Source organism: Monodelphis domestica, chromosome 4 (assembly GCF_027887165.1).
Source record: "Monodelphis domestica isolate mMonDom1 chromosome 4, mMonDom1.pri, whole genome shotgun sequence".
NCBI lineage: Eukaryota > Metazoa > Chordata > Mammalia > Didelphimorphia > Didelphidae > Monodelphis > Monodelphis domestica.
The window spans coordinates 207,852,030-207,874,391 of NC_077230.1; the positions used below are offsets into that span (position 1 = coordinate 207,852,030).

The 22,362-nt window shown below is 38.1% G+C and overlaps 1 protein-coding gene and 1 long non-coding RNA gene across 4 annotated transcripts in view; one reads left to right on the forward strand and one right to left on the reverse strand.

The window, feature by feature from the left end:
• LOC103098797 (uncharacterized) overlaps positions 1 to 12,448 on the forward strand; it is a 46,146-nt gene extending 33,698 nt beyond the window's left edge. The window contains exon 6 of the long non-coding RNA XR_008911273.1: positions 8,309 to 12,448. This is a non-coding gene — a long non-coding RNA (uncharacterized LOC103098797). The remainder of the gene's footprint in view (positions 1 to 8,308) is intronic.
• The window catches only part of HIBCH (3-hydroxyisobutyryl-CoA hydrolase), a 123,632-nt gene that overhangs the window by 48,790 nt on the left and 52,480 nt on the right, over positions 1 to 22,362 (reverse strand). The window lies entirely within an intron of this gene.

A 22,362-nucleotide genomic window follows, 5' to 3' on the forward strand; every position in this document is an offset into this window, starting at 1 on the left:
TACTCAGGGTAACAGGATTTAGGAAGGGCTGTAGCAAAAGATCAATATTTAATTATTTGAGAATATGACCTTCAACAGACATGTGCAAAGCCACAGACCTTTGGGCGGTCCTGGGTTAAGCTAGAGCCACCATTGGCACAGGAAAAATGATGGACAGTGATTGGTAGATGTGAGAACTAAGGGGAGGGAACTTGGATGGTTTCCTTAAAGATAGAGGAGTCTGAGGACTGACAGGTGGGTTGGAGAGTTTTTTGGCTCTGAGAGGTTGTGCTGCTCTGAAGGAAGCTGGAGGTGGAGGCCACTGGGACTGTTTCTCCATTTTGGTCACGTGAGTAATAGGGACTGATCTCCTTTCTTTGCCTCAGCTATCTAAGGGCTTGGGCCTTTTGGCCCAGCCTAAACAGAAGAGGTATTTAAGCCCTATTCCCTTCTCTCCCCTTTCTCTCTCCCTCTCTCTCTATATCTCTAATTCCTTTCTTCCTCCTGTTTGTAATTAAACTCTATAAAAGGCTGACGGTTGACTTGAGTTTTCATTTAGGAATTACATAGCTGAATTCCTTGGCGACCTTAAATTAATATATATAAGTCTTTTAAAGTGATTTCCTTGTCACACATCCAAACACAGAGAGCAGGAGAAACATGAAAAGGTAAATATGAAAGAAAGGGAAAAGGAGAAAAATCTTATCTTTTTCTTTTATTCAAGCTCTCTTCTATAAGGACTACATTTATATCAAACTATATATACATTTACATATATATATATATATATATTCTTCTAACTACTCTAGTGTTGCATACAATATTGGAGTTACACATTACATCCCCATATGGGGAAAATGTAATGTGTAACTCCAAAATTGTATGCAACACTAGAGTAGTTAGAAGAATCACACATAGGGAAAGATTAGGGCATCAAGACGATTTGGTGAAAGGGGGAGAAGAAAGAAAAAGGGGGGGGATCGTTGATGGTACTAAGATCTACTTCAAGAAATAGAGGGGGGGGAACTAAATAAAATAATCTTTCCCAAACAAAGATACACATGGGAAGGGGAGGGGAAAAATTCTCCTATGAGAAGGAGAGGAAGAGAGCGCAAAGTGGTATTACTTAAACCTTACTCTCAGTGAAATCAGCTCTGAGAGAGAACATCTAGATCCATTGGGATCTTGAATTTTATCTTATCCAACAGGGTAAGCGAGAAGGGGAAATTAAGGATGGGGCGGGGGAAGGGAGTATAAAAAGGGAGGGAAAGAGAGGGGGGAGGGGAAGGGAACAAAAAAAGGGAGGGGCTAGAAAGGGAGGGATATCAAGGGGGGGGGACTGATTTAAAGTAAATAACTGGTTTAAAAGGTTATAGCTAAAGAAGAAAGGTCAGAATTAGGAGAGGATATCAAAATGCCAGGGAATCCACAAGTGACAATCATAACTTTGAACGTGAATGGAATTAACTCACCCGGAAAATGTAGACAAATAGCAGATTGGATTAGAACTCAAAACCCGACCATATGTTGTCTTCAAGAAACACATATGAGGCAGGTGGACACTCACAAGTTTAGAATTAAAGGATGGAGTAAGACCTTTTGGGCCTCAACTGATAGAAAGAAGACAGGAGTTGTAATCATGATATCTGACAAAGTCAAAGTAAAACTAGATCTGATTAAATGAGATAGGGAAGTTAATTACATCCTGATAAACAGCGGTATAGACAATGAGGAAATATCACTAATCAACATGTATGCACCAAATGGTATATCACTCAAATTTCTAATGGAGAAACTAGGAGAATTGAAGGAGGAAATAGACAGTAAAACCATATTAGTGGGAGACTTGAACCAACCACTATCAAATTTTGATAAATCAAATCAAAAAATAAATAAGAAAGAGGTAAAAGATGTGAATGAAATCTTTGAAAAATTAGAGTTAATAGACATATGGAGAAAAATAAATAGGGACAAAAAGGAATACACCTTCTTCTCAGCACCACATAGCACATTCAAAAAGATTGATCATACACTAGGCCACAGAAACATGGCATTCAAATGCAGAAAAGCTGAAATAATAAATGCAACCTTTTCAGATCATAAGGCAATAAAAATAATGATCAGTAAGGGTACATGGAGAGCCAAATCAAAAATTAATTGGAAATTAAATAATATGATACTCCAAAATAGGTTAATTAGAGAACAAATCATAGAAACAATAATTTCATTGAGGAAAATGACAATGGTGAGACAGCCTTTAAAACCATATGGGATGCAGCCAAAGCAGTACTCAGAAGAAAATTCATATCCTTGAGTGCATATATTAACAAATTAGGGAGGGCAGAGATCAATGAATTGGAAATGCAAATCAAAAAACTTGAAAGTGAACAAATTAAAAACCCCCAAAAGAAAACCAAACTAGAGATCCTAAAAATTAAGGGAGAAATTAATAAAATCAAAAGTGATAGAACTATTGAACTAATAAACAAAACTAGAAGCTGGTACTTTGAAAAAAACAGACAAAATAGACAAAGTACTGGTCAATCTAATTTTAAAAAGGAAAGAAGAAAACCAAATTAAAAGCATCAAAGATGAATAGGGGGATCTCACCTCCAATGAAGAGGAAATTAAGGCAATCATTAAAAACTACTTTGCCAAACTATATGGCAATAAATATACCAATGTAGGTGATATGGATGAATATTTATAAAAATATAAATTGCCTAGACTAACAGAAGAAGAAATAGAATTCTTAAATAATCCCATATCAGAAAAAGAAATCCAACAGGCCATCAAAGAACTCCCTAAGAAAAAATCCCCAGGGCCTGATGGATTCACAAGTGAATTCTATCAAACATTCATAGAACAGCTAATCCCAATACTATACAAACTATTTGACATAATAAGCAAAGAGGGAGTTCTACCAGACTCCTTTTATGACACAAACATGGTACTGATTCCAAAGCCAGGCAGGTCAAAAACAGAGAAAGAAAACTATAGACAAATCTCCCTAATGAACGTAGATGCAAAAATCTTAAATAGAATACTAGCAAAAAGACTCCAGCAAGTGATCAGGAGAGTCATTCACTATGACCAAGTAGGATTTATACCAGGAATGCAGGGCTGGTTCAATATTAGAAAAACCATCCACATAATTGACCATATCAACAAACAGACAGACAAAAATCACATGATTATCTCAATAGCTGCAGAAAAAGCCTTTGATAAAATACAACACCTATTCCTATTAAAAACACTAGAAAGCAAAGGAATAGAAGGGTCGTTCCTAAAAATAATAAACAGTATATATCTAAAACCATCAACTAATATCATCTGCAATGGGGAAAAACTCAAAGCCTTCCCAATAAGATCAGGAGTCAAACAAGGATGCCCATTATCACCTCTATTATTTAACATTGTACTCGAAACACTAGCAGTAGCAATTAGTGAAGAAAAATAAATTGAAGGCATTAAAATAGGCAAGGAGGAGACCAAGTTATCGCTCTTTGTGGATGATATGATGGTCTACTTGAAGAATCCTAAAGAATCAACCAAAAAGCTACTCAAAATAATCAACAACTTTAGCAAAGTTGCAGATTACAAAATAAACCCGCATAAGTCATCAGCATTTCTATATATTTCCAACACATCCAGGCAGCAAGAGTTAGAAAGAGAAATCCCATTCAAAATCACCTTAGACAAAATAAAATACTTAGGAATCTATCTCCCAAGACAAACACAGAAACTATATGAACACAACTACAAAATACTCTCCACACAACTAAAACTAGATCTAAACAATTGGAAAAACATTAACTGCTCATGGGTAGGATGAGCCAATATAATAAAAATGATCATCCTACCCAAGCTTATTTATCTATTTAGTGCTATACCCATTGAACTTCCAAAAAAAAAAATTTTACTGACTTAGAAAAAACCATAACAAATTTCATTTGGAAGAATAAAGGGTCAAGGATATCCAGAGAAATAATGGGAAAAAAAATACAAAGGAAGGTGGCTTTTCAGTCCCAGATCTCAAACTCTATTATAAAGCAGTGGTCATCAAAGCAATTTGGTACTGGATAAGAGACAGAAAGGAGGATCAGTGGAACAGACTTGGGGTAAGTGACCTCAGCAAGACAGTCTATGATAAGCCCAAAGATCCCAGCTTTTGGGAAAACAATCCACTATTTGATAAAAACTGCTGGGAAAATTGGAAGACAGTGTGAGAGATATTAGGTTTGAATCAACACCTCACCCTACACAAAGATAAAATCAGAATGGGTGAACAACTTGAATATAAAAAAGGAAACTATAAGTAAATTAGATGAACACAGAATAATATACATGTCAGACCTGTGGGAAGGGAAAGACTTAAAAACCAAGCAAGACATAGAGTCACAAAATGTAAAATAAACAATTTTGATTACATCAAATTAAAAAGGTTTTGTACAAACAAAACCAATGTAACCAAAATGAGAAGGGAAGCAACAAATTGGAAAACAATTTTCATAACAAAATCCTCTGACAAAAGTCTAATTACTCAAATTTATAAAGAGCTAAACCAATTGTACAAAAAATCAAGCCATTCTCCAATTGATAAATGGGCAAGGGACATGAACAGGCAGTTTTCAGCCAAAGAAACCAAAACTATTAATAAGCACATGAAAAAGTGCTCTAAATCTCTTATAATCGGAGAGATGCAAATCAAAAATCTCTGAGGTACCACCTCACATGTAGCAGATTGGCTAACATGACAGCAAAGGAAAGTAATGAATGCTGGAGGGGATGTGGCAAAGTTGGGACATTAATTCATTGCTGGTGGAGTTGTGAATTGATCCAACCATTCTGGAGGGCAATTTGGAACTATGCCCAAAGGGCGATTAAAGACTGTCTGCCCTTTGATCCAGCCATAGCACTGCTGGGCTTGTACCCCAAAGAGATAATAAGGAAAAAGACATGCACAAGAATATTCATAGCTGCGCTCTTTGTGGTGGCCAAAAATTGGAAAATGAGGGGATGCCCTTCAATTGGGGAATGGCTGAACAAATTGTGGTATATGTTGGTGATGGAATACTATTGTGCTAAAAGGAATAATAAAGTGGAGGAATTCCATGGAGACTGGAACAACCTCCAGGAAGTCATGCAGATTGAAAGGAGCAGAACCAGGAAAACATTGTACACAGAGACTGAAACACTTGTGGTACAATCGAACATAATGGACTTCTCCATTAGTGTCAGTACAATGTCCCTGAACATTCTCCGGTGATCTAGGAGAAAAAAACACTATCCACAAGCAAAAGACAAATTGTGGGAGTAAAAACACCAAAGAAAAGTAACTGTTTGACAACAGGTGTTGAGGGGACATGAATGAGGAGAGACTAAATGAACACCGTAATACAAATACCAACAACACGGAAATGGGTTTGAATCAAGGACACATGTGATACCCAGTGAAATCGTGTGTCAGCTAGGGGAGGGGTGGTGGGAGGGGAGGAGGAAAAGAAAATGATCTTTGTTTCCAAGGAATAATGTTTGAAAATGACCAAATCAAAATGTTTAAATTGGAAAAAAAAATTAGAGGGAAATGAAAGGAGGTCTTTTTTTTAAACTATAGCTAAGAAAAATTCTTAATCCAACAATGGATAGAGGAGCTCATAAAAATAAGAATAGTTTTGATTATATGAACTTGAATAAGCTTTTGCATGAACAAAATCATAGCAAGTAAGGAGTGGGAGAGGAAAAGATTTATCACAAATTAAGTTTGCTACTTACGGAATAGGAATTCCAAGGGCATGGTAGAAGTGATGAGAAGCAGCAGGTTGGGTGGATGGAAATAAGGAATTGAGTAGTGGAGGTTAGGGAATGAGGTTTAGATTTCAGACCCATTGGAATACATAGGAAAACTCAGTTCCTTTATGACAACTGTTTCATCAAGTCCAAATCTGGCACTGCTGCTAGATGAGTCCCCTCTCACTGACCCTTGGGATAGATCTCAAAAATCACTTCTTTTTTTAAAAAAACCCTTACCTTCTGTCTTAGACTGTCTTAGACTGTGTATTGACTCCAAGGCAGAAGAGTGGTAAGGGCTAGGCAATGGGGGTTAAGTAACTTGCCTACAGTCACACAGCTGGGAAGTGTCTGAGGCCAGATTTGAACCTAGGACCTCTAGTCTTTAGGCCTGACTCTCAATCCACTGAGCTATTCAGCTGCCCCCTCAAAAATCACTTCTGAAAGTCACTTTTTGTTCCTCAAGGCATTGATACTGAACTTGTTGCAAAGCCACAATGCTGGGATGCTAGGAAATATAGAAACTTATTTTCTTGCCTATTTGAAACTCACAGGATTAGAATCTACAAAACCATTCCCTAAAATGGGAAAGAACAAATGGCAAAACACCAGGAACAAGGCCTGTTTTCAAGGAGGCACTTATGGCCTCATCTTGGAGAAGGCCCAAGATCTCTCCCCTTATGGAAAAGTCTCTCATCAGATATTCAGCAGAAAAGGAATCAAACCAAAAACATGCAGCCAAAGAAAATGAGGGCCACAGCTCTGGTACAAATTCTTTTTTTAATATTTCTGCACCCAACTGAAGAATAATGCTTTTAAATCCATAAAATAAAATATGCAGAAAAGGAATACATATGAAGGAATTCAGATGTTTTATTACATGTATATTGATATTTATATGGTAAAATAGTTATCTTTTTTAAAAGTTCAGACTCTTAATAACCCCCAACTTAAGGTATTAATAGTCAGTTATGACAGCGAATAGATTGGCATGTGATTTAATCAAGCCAAGTATTTACTAAGCAACTACTATGTACCAGGCACTATGCTAAGCATTTACAGATATAAATAGTCCTTGCTCTCAAGGAGTTTATATTCTGACAAAGAATGCAGCATGGACATATATAAGTACATACAGAATATATATAAAATGAATGCAGGGCAGTTTGAGGATGAAACTAGGGATTTCAAGAGCTAGAAATGAGAAGAGAGAACATTCTATATGCAGGGAAAGGCAGGGAGATGGAAAATCGAGTATTCTGTGGAAGGGACAGCAAGAAGGTCAATCTGGCTGGAACACAGACTGCTTAGAGGAGAGGACTGGGTAAGAAGGCTGAAAAGTTAGCAAGGGGCAGGTTGTGAAGAGCTTTAAAGGCCACATGGAGAATAAGTAATCAAAGTATATGAGTAACCCCCTCAGTAGCTGGATGGAAAGTGTAGGGATCAGGGCTGTAGCCTAATACTGCTAGGACTGATAGTAGGCTCTATTCTGTTACTCACTTCTAAGTGGAGCCAGAAGTTTCTTCTCTCTATACACCATTAGGGTGGGTAGCAATGTAAGAGAAGCTATTATAACAGTTTCTGGATATATAATTACCAAACTATTAACTTCCAGACCACAGCTAAACCCAGAAACTTATATATGACTCCCTCACCCCCCTTTGGAGCTACTTAACTTCTAACAGATTTGGTCAGCAATTTTTAAAAGATGGTATTAATTCTTTTTTTTAATGAAAAGAAAGCAGTAAATTTAAAAGCCAGGTATGGATTGTACAAAATTAATATTCACTAAACATAAGTTCACTGGAAGCAAGATCCCATGCAATGCCTGAGCTCCTACACCATTCTATTCCAGTACTCAGAAAGCACTCAATAGTCTCTATCACTCAGTGTCAATTAGGAGTACAGGGAGCACTTACAAATTAAGCTGTGTATTCATTCAAAAATGCAAACATTCATTATTTCATGTTAATAAACACACCAATATTCATTATTTGGTTTTGACACTTAAGGCTAACTAAAAACAATCCTAGTTTTGGGATCACTGTTGGCCCCACCTATCATATTGCCTGCCTTTACTCCTACAGATGCACTGCTGAACAAAACATTTCTCCTTTGACTGCCACCACCCTGCTGCTAGCCTTCATCACTTCACATGTGGACTATTGAATAAGACTGCTGTGAGTGGAAAACTGTTAGTTATAAGAGTAGTAGTGGGTGGTAGATTAAAAAAAAAAAAACCAGCTAGATGGGTGATTCAGTGGATAGAGCACCAGACTTAGAGTCAGAAAGACTCAACCTTTCTAGGCTTCTTCAAGTCCCAGCTAAAATCCCACATTCTACAAAATTCCCCTTTAATTCTTCCCTATTCTCCAATCCCCCTTAATTCTAGTGTCCTCCCTCTCCACTGATTTTTCACATCCATCATTTATACAGATTAATTGTACTGGTTGTTTGCATACTGTCTTCCTCATTTGACTGTGAGCTCCTGGAGAGTAGAGACTGTCTTTAACCTCTCTTTGTATCCTTGTATCCCTAGCACTTAGCACAGTGGCTGGCATTGTGGAAGAGGCATGAAGAAAGAGAGAATTTGCAGGACAAGCCAGGCATGCAGACCAAGGTGAAGGACCTGTCTGTCAATCAAGGCAAAGATTCCAAACTGAATGTTCCCAGGAGAGGCAGTTGGACCTGACCAGAGGAGATGAATGGAGACTTTGGCTCTCTGGGGTTACTGACCAAGGAAGAATCCTCTTCTCTGGGTTCCTGACCAAAAGAGACTAGCTTTTTCTGAACTAGGCAGAGAGAGACCTTTGTGGTTTTTTGACAGTCTGGACTTGAATTACTCAAGCAGAGGTTATCTGACTGAAGAAGAAAGAATATTTAACAGTTGTCTTCCATCTCTCTGATTGTCTCTGTGTCACAGCTGTGACAAGACTGACATTTCCCAAAACCCTCATAACCCTTCCTTGTAGATTAGGGACAAACTCACCCCCCTTACCTCAATTTCCATCCTGTCCTATCTTTCTCAATAAACCTCCTTACCTGAGAAAGAGAACAAAAGCATCCTCTCTAAACCTCACAGTTCACCTTTGAGTTACATAGAAAGGTGGCTGACCAACAGGGGGGAGGTGAAAAGGGGAAGGAAGGCATGGGTGGAAAGCTGGGAGATGAAGGGTGGCATTGAGGGAGGAAGAGGATAGGAAATATCTTGATTTATTAGCCATTAGTGATCAATAGACAATCCAAGAGCACCCCTCTAGCAGTATCTATCTCTCTAGCATTATCTCTCATCTATCTCCATTACAAATAGGCACCATGAAGGTCCCCCTTAGCAGCTCTCTAGTCTGCTAGAGTATAGCATTTACTGAGTATATTCCAGTTACCACAACCAGAAATAGTTTTCCACAGATTATCTATTCTATTACAGCACACAGTATGTATTTAATAAATATTTACTGACTCCTGAGATACCTACTACAAAATTAGCTTTATAAATTGCTCGTCCAACAGTACAACATAATCTGGGCAATAGACAGTCTTCATACACTTGGTTTTCCTGCATGAAGGCTCAGGCCAAAAACTCTTTTGAATGATTATAGGGCTTTTCCTGGCAAAGAATTTCTGAGTTCTAGTACTTGATGCAATCAGCACAATGTCATCTAAAATCAAGAAAATCTAGGGTATCTCACCATCTACAAGGGCCTGTTCTTCCACTTAAATTCTGTACCAGATCTTCCCTATAACAATGATGATAATTTAATTGTACAGACTTTGTTATATGGCTCATCTGACACTTGTAAAGAGCAAAATGAAATGACTAAGGAAACAAAAGTTTGATCTTCTGAGCATTTTGATTTATTAAGCAATGCATGCCAACTGCCAAACAAATCAGAACCAAGCCCCTTCCTCAGCTTAGGGCTGAACCTCAAATATGGGACAAAACAGACTTTTATTAATTAATCAGATAAGAATAAGACCAACTAATTAAAATTAAACAATACAGCATTAGATAATCTGATTTCTAATTGGAAAAAAGATTAGAGACTTTTCCAAATTGGGAAGGTGAGAGTGAACAGGTGCAGTTCCCTTAATTAATGAAAAGAAGCACCGATTCCTCCCCAAATAACAGAACATGGAAACAATAACTAATTGATCAGTAGGAAGTCAGTTTTCAGATAAGACATATGGGCTGCTTGAGATGTTCAATTATGAGAAAACTTCTTGTATCAATCTTTCAATCTGTGTTTCTGGTCAGCATAACCCAGGTCCTTAGTTAAGGGTCTCTAACAGTGGATACAAGTGGTCCAGTTTCCCAGCCATTCAGGGCTAGGTTCAAACAAGGCAATAACGTTTTCTCCCAGTTCCCACAATTGAATAAAGTATTTTCACAAGACAGAATTTGCACTAGATCTATAATTGAACAGAAAAGGAACTAAGCTGTCTCCAGAAATTAGTCACAAGATGGAGTCAGTATGGTTCACTCAATTCTCACAATTAACCACTTGCTGTCCTAATCCCCTCAGTTCCTTACATTTTTGGGTTCAGAGGACCAAAGAACAAGTTCTTCTTGGTTCTTATGTCTTTTAAGAAATCTTGAGAGATTTTTATATTTGGATGGCAGACATCTGTATTGGAAGAAAGTTTTCATAGCAAAGTTATACTCTCCTGAATGTTTTGTTTTTTAAATAATAAACAATCCTGTTCCTTCTACATCTTTAAATAAGTTGTGTGATAGTAAAGCTACAAACAGTGGTATAGTACCATTTCTGAACCTTGTCTGCTCCCTACTAATATACTCAAGGAAGATATCCCTGATGTATATGATGATTCTCAGTAAAAAAATTGATAAAAATGGGGAAGCAAGCACATAAATACTTTCAGTGATTTTTCAGCATTAGTAAAGTTTTAAATACATTTTCCCATCCATTTGGTATCTACTTCTTCAGATATATTGTGAATTGATCCCTACCCTACACATACACAGTTAGGACCTAGCACAGAAGGTGGGCTTAATCTGACTGCTTTCCCCTCTTTGCTCTTTTTATTGCCACTGCTGCCTCCTCTATAAGCATATCTGGGACTTAAGTGTGGTAGGTCCACCATCTTTGATGGTGAAAACAGCTTGTTATCTTAAAAAACAAAACAACAAAAAAAAACACTTTGTGAATCTTTTCCATTTTTCTTCTGCTTGTTTCCCATTTCCATCTTAAATGACTTCAGAATGACTTTGCTTTATTTGTTATCTTGCCAAGCTTTCTTTAAGCTGGTTTTAACCTCCATTGCTTCCCTCTGTTTTAAGAGGTGACACTGTTTAAAATCCACAATAATGGAATTACAGATCTTTTGGATTCTGAAGTACTTCAACCATCACATCTTGCTGCCAACACTAAAGAACTTTCTCCCTAGTGCCCTACTCTTCCAGCTGGTGACTGTTTCTCTTGGAATACTTCCTTTAGGGAATCCCCTAGCCATGCATCACTTCCCTTCCCCCAATCAAGTCACATCCCCCACCATCTCCACAACAACTATCTCCACAGACATAATCTCCCTTCCCTCTCCCTCTACTCTCCAGTTCTTAGAATTATGATCAACTATAGATAGGGTCTGTCAACCTACACCCTTATGATGCCATTCACCATCCCTATGATTTTCAGGCCAAGCTGCTCCTCCCTTAATACCTTACTTGCTCTGTGTGTTTTTCCCCCACTTGTTTTTAAGCTCCTTGAGATCAAGAACTGTTTTGTTTTGTTTTGTTTTGCCTTTTTTTTTAAGTATCCCCAGGACTTAGCAATAGCAGGTACTTAATCTACACTGGTTAATCCATTTGACTTTTCTTTCCAGCTCTGATCTAAAAATTGATCATGGAAGGGAATGTGGAAGCTCTGGGTCCCAATCCAATATCATCATAATTAATCTTTGAGATTCTCTCATTTATTAATGAAAGAATAGAATTGTATTAACCAGAAATCTAACAAAGTTAATTGAAACACATATTTTAAGTTGCTCAATTTCTTCTACAATTCCCTGTAGGAATGTAAGGAATAAGGAACAGAGAAAATTATGAATTGTCTTTAAGAGGAAAGGAGAAGACTTTAGATACAAACCCTGGGAGAAGATTCTTAAAGGAGAGGAGGATTTGGGGAGGTTTTTATCGGCATTAACTGTCACTCCTGATCTTGCTTTCTACTAAGCTGGTAAGGAGGATCTTTGCTCTGGTGTCCCTGGGAAAACCTAATCTTATGGGAAGGTTAGAGATTCCTGGGTTAAAGAATTGCCATTGGAGAAGACTGCCTTTTCCCTGGAGTACAGAGACCGATCTGTCTGAGAGCTACCGGTCAGAGATCAATTTGGTTAAGGTAATCCCAAGGGTTTTGTCACCTGAGACTCTGGGTTATCTAGGAAGCCAACCCCAGGCTTGAGAGGGGATTCAGGCTATTAGTGAGTTCTGACTCCTCAGCCTTCTTAAAGACCATCTGGGTGGTTAGATTAGCAGATAGTCAAATAGCATTTTGGGGTTTCAGATAAGAACAGAGAGAGGATAGGCAGGGCCTAAGGAAGAAAACAAAGAGCAATCTCTCATGAGGTGCATAGAAGTTGGGTTGAGTCTAGATCTGTATTGTTAGGACCCTACCTACCTTTTTCTTTATTCCAATTATTAAAATAAACTTGGTGTCTATAACATAAGGGTTTTGTGCTTTACTGGCCGTGGGGAGGTCCCTAGGTGGGTGTTTCTCATCTCCCATCCATCTAGGCCTTTCCCAAACAATCTACCTCCATTTGGAGGTAGGCATATCTTTCATCCCTACATTTCATTCCCCATGGTATGAACTAGTAGATTCTTTAACAAAGATAAGCCACATGATGGCACTACTTGCTATTTCAAAGCAGAAAAAATGGGCAAGGGGAAGGATGCTGATGCCAAGAAAATGTTTTTCTCAATTTCCATAATCTTTCAATGTTAAGTCCACTAATGATAATGGTGAATAAAAACATCAAATGTTAACTTACTTGGATTTAAGAAATGTAAAAATATCTGTCTCATAATAGATATTGACTGTTTTCTAATATGAGGTTAAAATAAGTGAAATGGTTACCTACTTCAACAAAGTTTCACTAATCTTTGAAAAAAAGTGGATAATGATTATTAAATCAACAGATCTTTGTTTTTCCTTTCTAAAAAGGAACTCTTTGATTTTTTTTTAGTTGTTTGTTTGGGGTTTTTTTGGGGGGGGGTTACAATTATCACTTTATTTCCCTCCCTCCCCTCCACCCACCCTTCCCACAGCCGACTTATTACTTGTGTCCTTGATCAGAACCTATTTCCATGTTCTTGTTTGCACTAGGATGTTCATTTAGAGTCTATATCCCCAACCATATCCCTTTGGCCCATGTATTCAAGCAGTTGCTTTTCTTCAGTGTTTTTACTCCCACAGTGTTTCCTCTGAATGTGGATAGTAGTTTTTCTCGTAGATTCCTCCAAGTTGTTCAGGATCACTGAATTGCCACTAATGGAGAAGTCCATTACATTCGATTGTACCACAGTCTATCAGTCTCTGTGTACAATGTTCTCCTGGTTCTGCTCCTCTCGCTCTGCATCACTTCCTGGAGGTCGTTCCAGTCTCCATGGAATTCCTCCACTTTATTATTCCTTTTAGCACAATAGTATTCCATCACCAACATACACCACAATTTGTTCAGCCATTCCCTAATTGAAGGGCGTCCCCTCATTTTCCAGGTTTTTGCCACCACAAAGAGCGCAGCTATGAATATTCTTGTACGTGTCTTTTTCCTTATTATCTCTTTGGGGTACAAACCCAGCAGTGCTATGGCTGGATCAAAGGGCAGACAGTCTTTTATCGCCCTTTGGGCATAGTTCCAAATTGCCCTCCAGAATGGTTGGATCAATTCACAACTCCACCAGCAATGCATTAATGTCTCAACTTTGCCACATCTCCTCCAGCATTCATTACTTTCCTTTACTGTCATTTTAGCCAATCTGCTACATGTGAGGTGGTACCTCAGAGTTGTTTTGATTTGCATTTCTCTGATTATGAGAGATTTAGAACACTTTTTCATGTGCTTATTAATGGTTTTGATTTCTTTAACTGAAAATTGACTATTCATGTCCCTTGCCCATTTATCAATTGGAGAATGGCTTGATTATTTTGTACAATTGGTTTAGCTCTTTATAAATTTGAGTAATTAGACCTTTGTCAGAGGTCTTTAATTTCTTTAATTTAACAGGGGACCTGGAGGGCCTCTTACCACAAAGATGTGTAGGGATTAACCAGCCCACAGTGACAGGAAGTAGAAACCATAGAGACAGGAAGGAGGAACCATAGAGAGAGGAAAGGAGGTAGAGTGAAGATATAAAAAGATGCCAGCATCAGTTGGTCAGGCTGGCAGTTGCAGGGGAAGTTGGCTGCTAGGCATGAGTTGGTCTTGGGGGTTAGTTGCTGGTGGTGTGGGCTGGTGATTAATTGGTAATTCACATTTAGTTGCTGGGATATAAAGGCAGGCCTGAGCTTACTGAGAGGACTTTTGGCTTTAGCCCTTAGAGAGCTTTTTGCCTTTTGGGTTTTTGGTTTGGGCTGTTACGTTTTTTTCCCTTCCTTGAACTTTTTGGAAGGTGGCTGGTCTTCATTGACAGATCTAATTGGGGTTGGATTAAACACTGATTGGGTTGGTTTTGATTGGGCTGGATTGGGTTGGAACTTTGTGGGGTGGCTGTTTTTAGCAGTAGTTATAGGAAGTTATAGGTAACTATAGGCAGTTTTAGAGAGTAATTATAGGCAGTTGTAGATAATTGTAGGATAGCTAGTTAAGTATTAGGAAATTTCTTTCTCTACCTCTGTCCTATATTTCTCTCCTTTACTATATTCATTTTACTATATTCTTTTACTATCTCTTTTAATTAAACTAAATTGTTCATTATTAAAAGCTGCTAGAAGGGATAATGTTAATTTACAGCTCTACTATATTCTCATTAAAAACTTAAGTTATTAAAAGCTGCTTTCTTATTTTGTCAAAACCCCTATTTTTAACCTTTACACACCTTCTACTATTTTTCTCTCTGGGAAAAAGTCAAGGGAAGAAGCTGTCATTGATTATATGGGACTATTTTCCTATGTCTTCCCAGGCATATATTAGGTGTTACAACACATCAGTGATCCATGCATTTTCCCCATCCAGACATCACTTCAAAGAAGAAATAGGGGAGAGTCTCAAGGCCCCATAGTCTAGGCATTAAGAGACCAGGAGCTTAATTTTTTTTTCATCTACCACCCACTACTACTCCTTTAGTTAACAATTTCCCACTCCCTGCTTCTTCTCTATATCTATATTATTCAACTACCAATAATATGAACTATCCCCACTGCCCTACCTCCTGTTCTCTCATCTCTTTCCTCCTCAGTCCTACCTCACCCATATCCCACTCCAACCCTGTCCACTTGATGTTGGCTGACAGTGGGCGATGAGGGGTAGAAATAGGAATGGAACCTTTATACACTGAAATCTTACATTTCTCAATAGTTAGCACTGGTTAAAAATCAACTGCAAAACCTGTTAAGCATTAGTCAAGCATGAATCACAGATTGATCAATTACCCACTCTATGTACTAGATCTGTAATATTCTATCCTGGGCATCAGCTTTGTGCCTAATTTGTTTTATTAATTACTCATATTGTTCTCAGAACTGAAAGACATAATTAATTACCTATAGTACATATTGCATCCCACACCCCCATGTTCTTATTCTAAAAGGGCATCGAGACCTCTCCCACATTGACAAATGATGACAAGGACAATGGGGAAACATGGAACCTGCACACTGGGGACTCTGGCATTCCAGAAGAATCCTCCAAACTTGCACATGCTCTTATTCCCTTTAGCAACAAGCCCCCAAGCCCCAATACCTCTACCTGAATTTAGAATGGGAGATGACAAGCTCCCAGATCCCAATAAATATGCCAATCCTGATGCACAGGGTGTGGAAGCTGTCACTCCTCAGTGGAAGCTACGGCTCTACAGGGGGAGCTGCTACTCTATACTATCAGCTCTGAAGAGGCTACTCTATTAGACCCTGGGCTTGTCCATCAGCCCTGAGACTACCTGATTAGACCCCAGACTATTCCACCAGCTATAAACTACTTCTTCAAATAAAATTATTTTCTTACTTATGGATTGAACAGTGTTTGAGTCTCCCATTCTTGGGGAGAGACCCTGCTACAAGTTTGAGTGTGTTCTCCTACATCACAGTGTTTCCACTGTGCCCTCTGTAATTTCCATTCAACAGTGAACAAACTTCCCAGGGCCTCTTTCTCTCACATTCCTTGCATCTACTAACCCTCAATGCAATCTGGCTTCTCTTTAATGACACTATATCACTGGTCCTCCTCTCTACCACAACTCTAAATATAATGGTAATGAAGAGAGAGTCAGACTAGTCTTGGCTTCCACTAGTGAACCTCTAAGCTGGTTCTGTCATTCTGAAAAACAATTTGGAATTATGCCCCAAAAGTGACTCACCTATGAATACCCTTTGACTCAATGATAACACTACCAGGCAGGTCTGTACCCCAGAGAGATCAAAGAAGGAGGAAAAGGAACTACACATACAAAAATATTTATAGAAGCTCTTTCTGTGGTGGTACATAATTGAAAGCTGAGAATCTGCCAATCAAATGGAAAAATCTAAATAATTTAAGATTAATAGAGGTCTGAAAATATCTTAAAGATGTTACTCCCAACTAGCTATCTGGAAAGAGATGACAAAAGGCAAATAAATACTTGTTCGTTGATTTATACCTCTTTATACCTATTATATATACCTATTAGGTACCAGGTATTGTGCTAGGTGCTAAGGATATGAACACAAAAAATTAAATAATTCCCATTCACAAGGAGGGATAAAACTGCTTGGTTCATAAATAAAAGCTTTATGTATACCACTATTCATGACACATACAGGAGAATATGGAATAGTCAAGATTTCCTTTATGGAATTTATAGATTTTATAGTCTGTTTCCTATCTTCCTCCTTTCTTCTCCTTATTGCCCTCTGGGCTATTTCTCCTTATAGAATCAGAACTGGATGGGATATCAGAGGTTATTTCAACCTATATCTGACCAAGAATCCTTTCTGTGATATTCTTGTCCTACAATCATCCAGTTTTTGCTTGAAAAGCGCTAATAAAGGGAAACTGATGATTTCCCAAGGCAGACCACTCTATTTTTTGAAAAGCCTTCATTATAGTTTTTTTTCTCATATCAAGCCTAAATCCTCCTCTTCACTTTGTCCTTTGGGGTCAATCAATCAACTACTATTCATTAACCATTTACTAGGTGTAAGATACTGAAGAAAAGCAAATGCAATGCAAGAAACAATTTCTACTCACAAGAGGAAAGGGGAAAACAAATATTTGTATAAGCAAAAACAAAATATAAAGAAAATAAATACAAAACAGTTAACTGTAAGAATAGATTGAGAGGCAGGGCACTAAGGGCTAAAGATCAGAAAAGGCTTTCTGTAGAAGGTGGGGATTCTTAGAGATAATGGGTAAGGAGGAAGTACACTCATTCCATGGAGGGACAGCTAATACAAAGACCCACAGAAGAGAGATGGAGTGCTGTGTGTGAGGAACAGTGAAGATCAAGTATGCTGAATCACTGGCAAGAGGAGGAGAAACAGGAGCTCAGTTTGGAAGGGCTTTAAAAGCTAAAGAGATGAGATGATATATAATCCTAGAGGCACTGGGGAGCCATAAGAGTTTATTGGGTAAGAAAGTAACGTGATCGGGTTTGCACTTAACCAAAATCATTTTTGCAGCAGTGTAGAGGATAAACTAAAGAAAGAAAGATCTTGAGACAGAGAGACCCATTAGGAAGCCATTACAATAATTGAGAAGAGAAATGATAAGAATTTGAACTATTGTGATAATTAAAGGAGCAGAGAGAGGGGGTTAAGGGACCGAGCAGAACAATTATAATCCCTCCTTGGTCATTACAGTCCCTCATATGCTTAAAGGCAGTCATCATTCTTTCTCTCCTTCTCTTCCCACACCCTCAACCACCCACAAGTCTTCTCTACTCATAAGTATTTCTACTAAGGCAAGAAAAGAAAAAGATGAGAGAATATCTCCTAATTTTTTTCTGTTGCAAGAAGCATTAGGAAAAGTTTTGAAGAAGAGAAATCAAATGGAGCTTTGAAATAACTTAAAGATTCCATTTATCATTACTCTCCTTGCTGGATAATCTAATTGATGGTAATAATAACAGTGATCATATATCTTATATACCTTAAGGTTTACAAAACCATTTACACATATTATCCCTTTTAACCTCCCTACTGCTAAAATTAATTGTGGGTTGGACTTGAATATATTATTAATTAGGTGGTTGCCAGGGATTTAATTTCTAAATCCCAAAATGAATTACTAAAGTAAATGGAATTTATGGTAGTTTATTTGTGGATATTAAGGAATGAGAGTGAGAGAGAGAAAACTCTGGCTTCTTTTGATATCAGTTAGAACTTCCAAGCCCCATCCAGGGGAAAAAAGTCTCAAGAAGATGGAACTTATCTGGAGGCCTCACGCCTCCAGAAAGGCGGGGTCATTAAGTCAGCTTTTCACTCACCAACATTAATAGTCTAAAGAAGTCTGGGTGTCTGCCTTCCAGTTGCTCCTCTGTCCTTCACTCCAAGCCCGGGTGACTGACTATCCTTCAGTCTTTGTTTCCTCTATTTTAAAGACCTTTTTCTCTTGTGACACCTCCCCTAAATTTTCATATCTAACAATCACAGCAGATGCTTTTTTTCAGGACTGCCCCTTCTTTAGTTCTCACCTTCTTTGGCTAGAGTTATCTTTCTGGGTTACTTAACACCTCTTTTGTTAAGTTCACCTTTTGTAGTTACTTAACACCTTTTTGTGGTTAAAATGGGTAGATCTACTTAAATACTAAGTTATCACCTTTTTGTGGATTACAATTCTAGCTTCACTATAAAGGAAGAGCTAAGTACCTTTACTGTTACAATCAGGAGATAGCTAAATCCAATCTTCACACTACTCTGCAAGGTAACTGATTTACCCTGAGACATACTCATAAAAAGCTAAGACAGGATTTGAACTCAAGTCTTCCTGACCTTTAAGTCCCAAGCACGACCCCACTGTACCACCTAACTGCTTAATGCTTCTGTATTAATAAATAGCTATTTGAATTAGGCATCATTAACTAGTACAAAAATTGGCTAGTACAAAAATACAGCAAAAACCCAAGGCTTGGAAGCATATCTACGTAGGTCACTACACATAAAGAGAAAATACATTTTTGAATAAGTCATTCCCCTCTCCAAGAACTTCTGGGGACTCCCTATTTGTTGACACTGATAAAATATTTTGGGGACATTTAAAGCCCTCCACAGTATGGCTTTCTCCTATTTCTCCAACCTTGTGACATATTACGAGGTTCTTTCAACATTCCAGCCAAATGGATTAGAAGAAAAAGAAAGCAAAAAAAAAAAAAGAAAAGAAGCAAATCTATCTGCTGTTCCCTAAATAGGCCTCTGCATCTCCAGTCTCTTTCTTCTGACTCCAATCTCTTAGAACCATGATGGCGAACCTATGACACATGTGCCAAAAGGGCACTCAGGGCTCTCTCTATGGGCACCCCTACAGTTGCCTGCTAGAGTCTGTTCCTAGAAAGGGAGACTCAGGGCAGAGCTGTTCCCCTCTACATGCAACCTGAGGGCATTCTTCTCATCACCTGCCCCTCTGCCCAGCAGCCCAATGGGAGCTCTTCCTCCCTCCCCTGTCTAGGGTAAGGTAGGGGGACTGGAGAAAGTGAGGTGGGGAAAGGGGGCAGCCTCAGTCTGGGAGCACAGGGCATGGCACTCAGTCTCTAGGGGAGGTAGGCACGGCACTTGGTTGGGAGAGGAAGGGAGACAAGGCCCAGTATTCCATCTCTAAAAGGTTTGCCTTTACTGTCTTAGAATAACTCAGCTCAAGGAGAACTCCTTCCATGACTTCTGCTATTGAAAGTATGAGAAATCCAAATAACTGTTTCCTATAACATACCTGAAATAAAACACAGCAAAGGTATAACACATTTTCATCATTTATAAGACTTGTCACTAAATTTACAGGGTCTTGAATTAAATGCATAATAGTATTCTTCCATGGTCACGAATGCAAAAAGACAACAAAATGCTGTAGGTTTGTACTTATTTTAAGAACAAGAGTTTTGTATTCTTAATTATAGGACCCAAGGTATCCACTGCAGCTAGAGGTTAGCCACATTGGCTGAAAAATGTCAAGTGATATGGCTTTCCTTTTTTTCAAAAAGCTTAAAAAAACAATTTGGAAAAACAAGTATAGAAAGAGTTGGAAAGAACTTCAAAGACTGTCTAATTCTATTTGCTTGTTTTACAGAGAATAATAATAAAAAGTGTGAGCATGGAGTACTTTGAGATTTGCACAGAATTTTGCATATGTTAACTCATTTTTTATGTGAGAGAAGAAAATTGAGCCTCATGAGAGTACTAATCTGAGTTCACACATCTAGCTGGTGGTTGACAAGAACTCTGGCTTCACTCAAATTTTTACAAAATCATAATTCATTGTCCTAGATTTTCTAAAAAGGTTCATATTTCCCTACATTGTATTAGAATGAGCTACTCAAATGACTAAACAAAAATAATTTAGGTTTCCCAGTCTATTAAAGCAGGCGTGGGAAACTTCTCACCCACAAACCAGATACAGTACTTAGCTTAATTTCACATAACTTCTGCCAAGTTTTGTAAAATGAAGTGTCTGTTGGTTGTCTTTGCCTCCTGTAGTTAAGATGAACAGAATTATACAAATATTTTAAAGATTGTATTTTCACAATTTACTCTCAGCTTACAATCAAGAGAAAGAAGTCAACTGGCAGTAAGGGCTAGGCTTGTATATATATATATATATATATATATATATATATATATATATATATATATATATATATAGGCTTCTATAAGCTGACACAGGTTGAGGACATTAGAAATGGGGCTCCTGATCACTATTTTAACCAGTGAAGGGTAGAGAAGGAATGACTATCTTTCAAGACTAAAATGCTAGAAAACTGGTTAGTGGTTAGAACCAGGAGCAGCTACGTAGATCAATGGATAGAGAGCCAGGCCTGAAGATGGGAGGTTCTGGGTTCCAATCTGACCTCGGATACTTCCTAGCTGTGTGACTGTGGGCAAGTCACTTAACTCCCATTGCCTACCCTTTACTGCTCTTCTTTCTTTTACACAGTATTGATTCTAAGACAGAAAATAAGGGTTAAAAAAAAAGTTAGAGAGCAGAAATTTTTATGTCAACCTAAAAGTCATGAGATAATGCACTATCTGTATCAGAAGGTTTAGAGGGAAAAAACTCTTTAATTTTGAAATCACTATGTAAATGTGAGTTCTTTTTTTACTACTATACTAGCCAACGGCTATATGTAGGGTATATCAAGGTACCTCAGTTTACACCTCAAAGCCCAAGAAAGCATCCACATTTTCAGTGGAAAGAATGAGTATAAAGGAAAATAAGAAAAGCAGCTTGTCATTGTAGAGGGCCTGCCTCAGAACTGGGGGCACCTTAGTTCAAATCCTGCCTCTGATTCATATTAGCTTTAGGACAAGTCACTTAATCTCTCAGTAACCACCCAGCCATTCTCCAGGCGGATAATGTACTCATTTAAGTGCTTATTATGTGCCAGGGGGTGTGTTAAGCAGTGAGAATACACATAAGGTGTAAGCAAAAAAGATAGTCCCTGTTCTCAGGGAGCTTATATTCTAATGGAGAAAAATACACTGGGGAGGAGGGGGGATGGGGAGAGAATGAGAAAGCTTCCAGCAGTAAAGTGGAAAAGCCCAGGGTCAAGTGAAGCTGGGAAAGACTATAAGCTTTTAAAGTTATGAAGGAGTTGCCAGTTTGCATGAGAGGAGAGTGTCCCATACCAATGAAATTAAAGTAGAGAAGGACAGAAATTAAGACAGACATATAAAATTAAGACAGACAGTATAACAGATTCATAGTGGGAAAAGCTTCACTTCTAAAGTTGTCCCCAGAATCAATCATTTATTTGCCTGAAACTTAAAAGAAAAAACCAAGAAGTGAACTGAATTGACAGCTAAGTGGTTCATGGATAGAGCCTGGAGTCAGGAATACTTGAGTTCAAAATCCAGCCTCTGACTTTACTAGTTGTGTGACCCTGGGCAAGTCACTTAACTGTTGCATGCCTTAGTTTCATTAACTGTAAAATCATAGAAATAGTTAATAGCATGCCCCATCCCCTTAATCTAATCTCTTGTAGTCTTGAGAAACAACCTTAAAAGGCTTCCTACATCTAATAAAAGCTGTTCAAGATACTCATGTAATGATTAAGCTCCCAAATTGTATTAAAGGAGTAAGTAAAATAGCAAATTGACACAATTATACTTCCCCAAGATAATTATTAACTTCAAGCTGTGCACCCATTATGTTTGAGAAACTCTCCTTTTTTATAACATAGTTTTCTATCCTTTTAATGCTTTTAGTGTTAAATGAATAGACAGCATCTTAAGAATT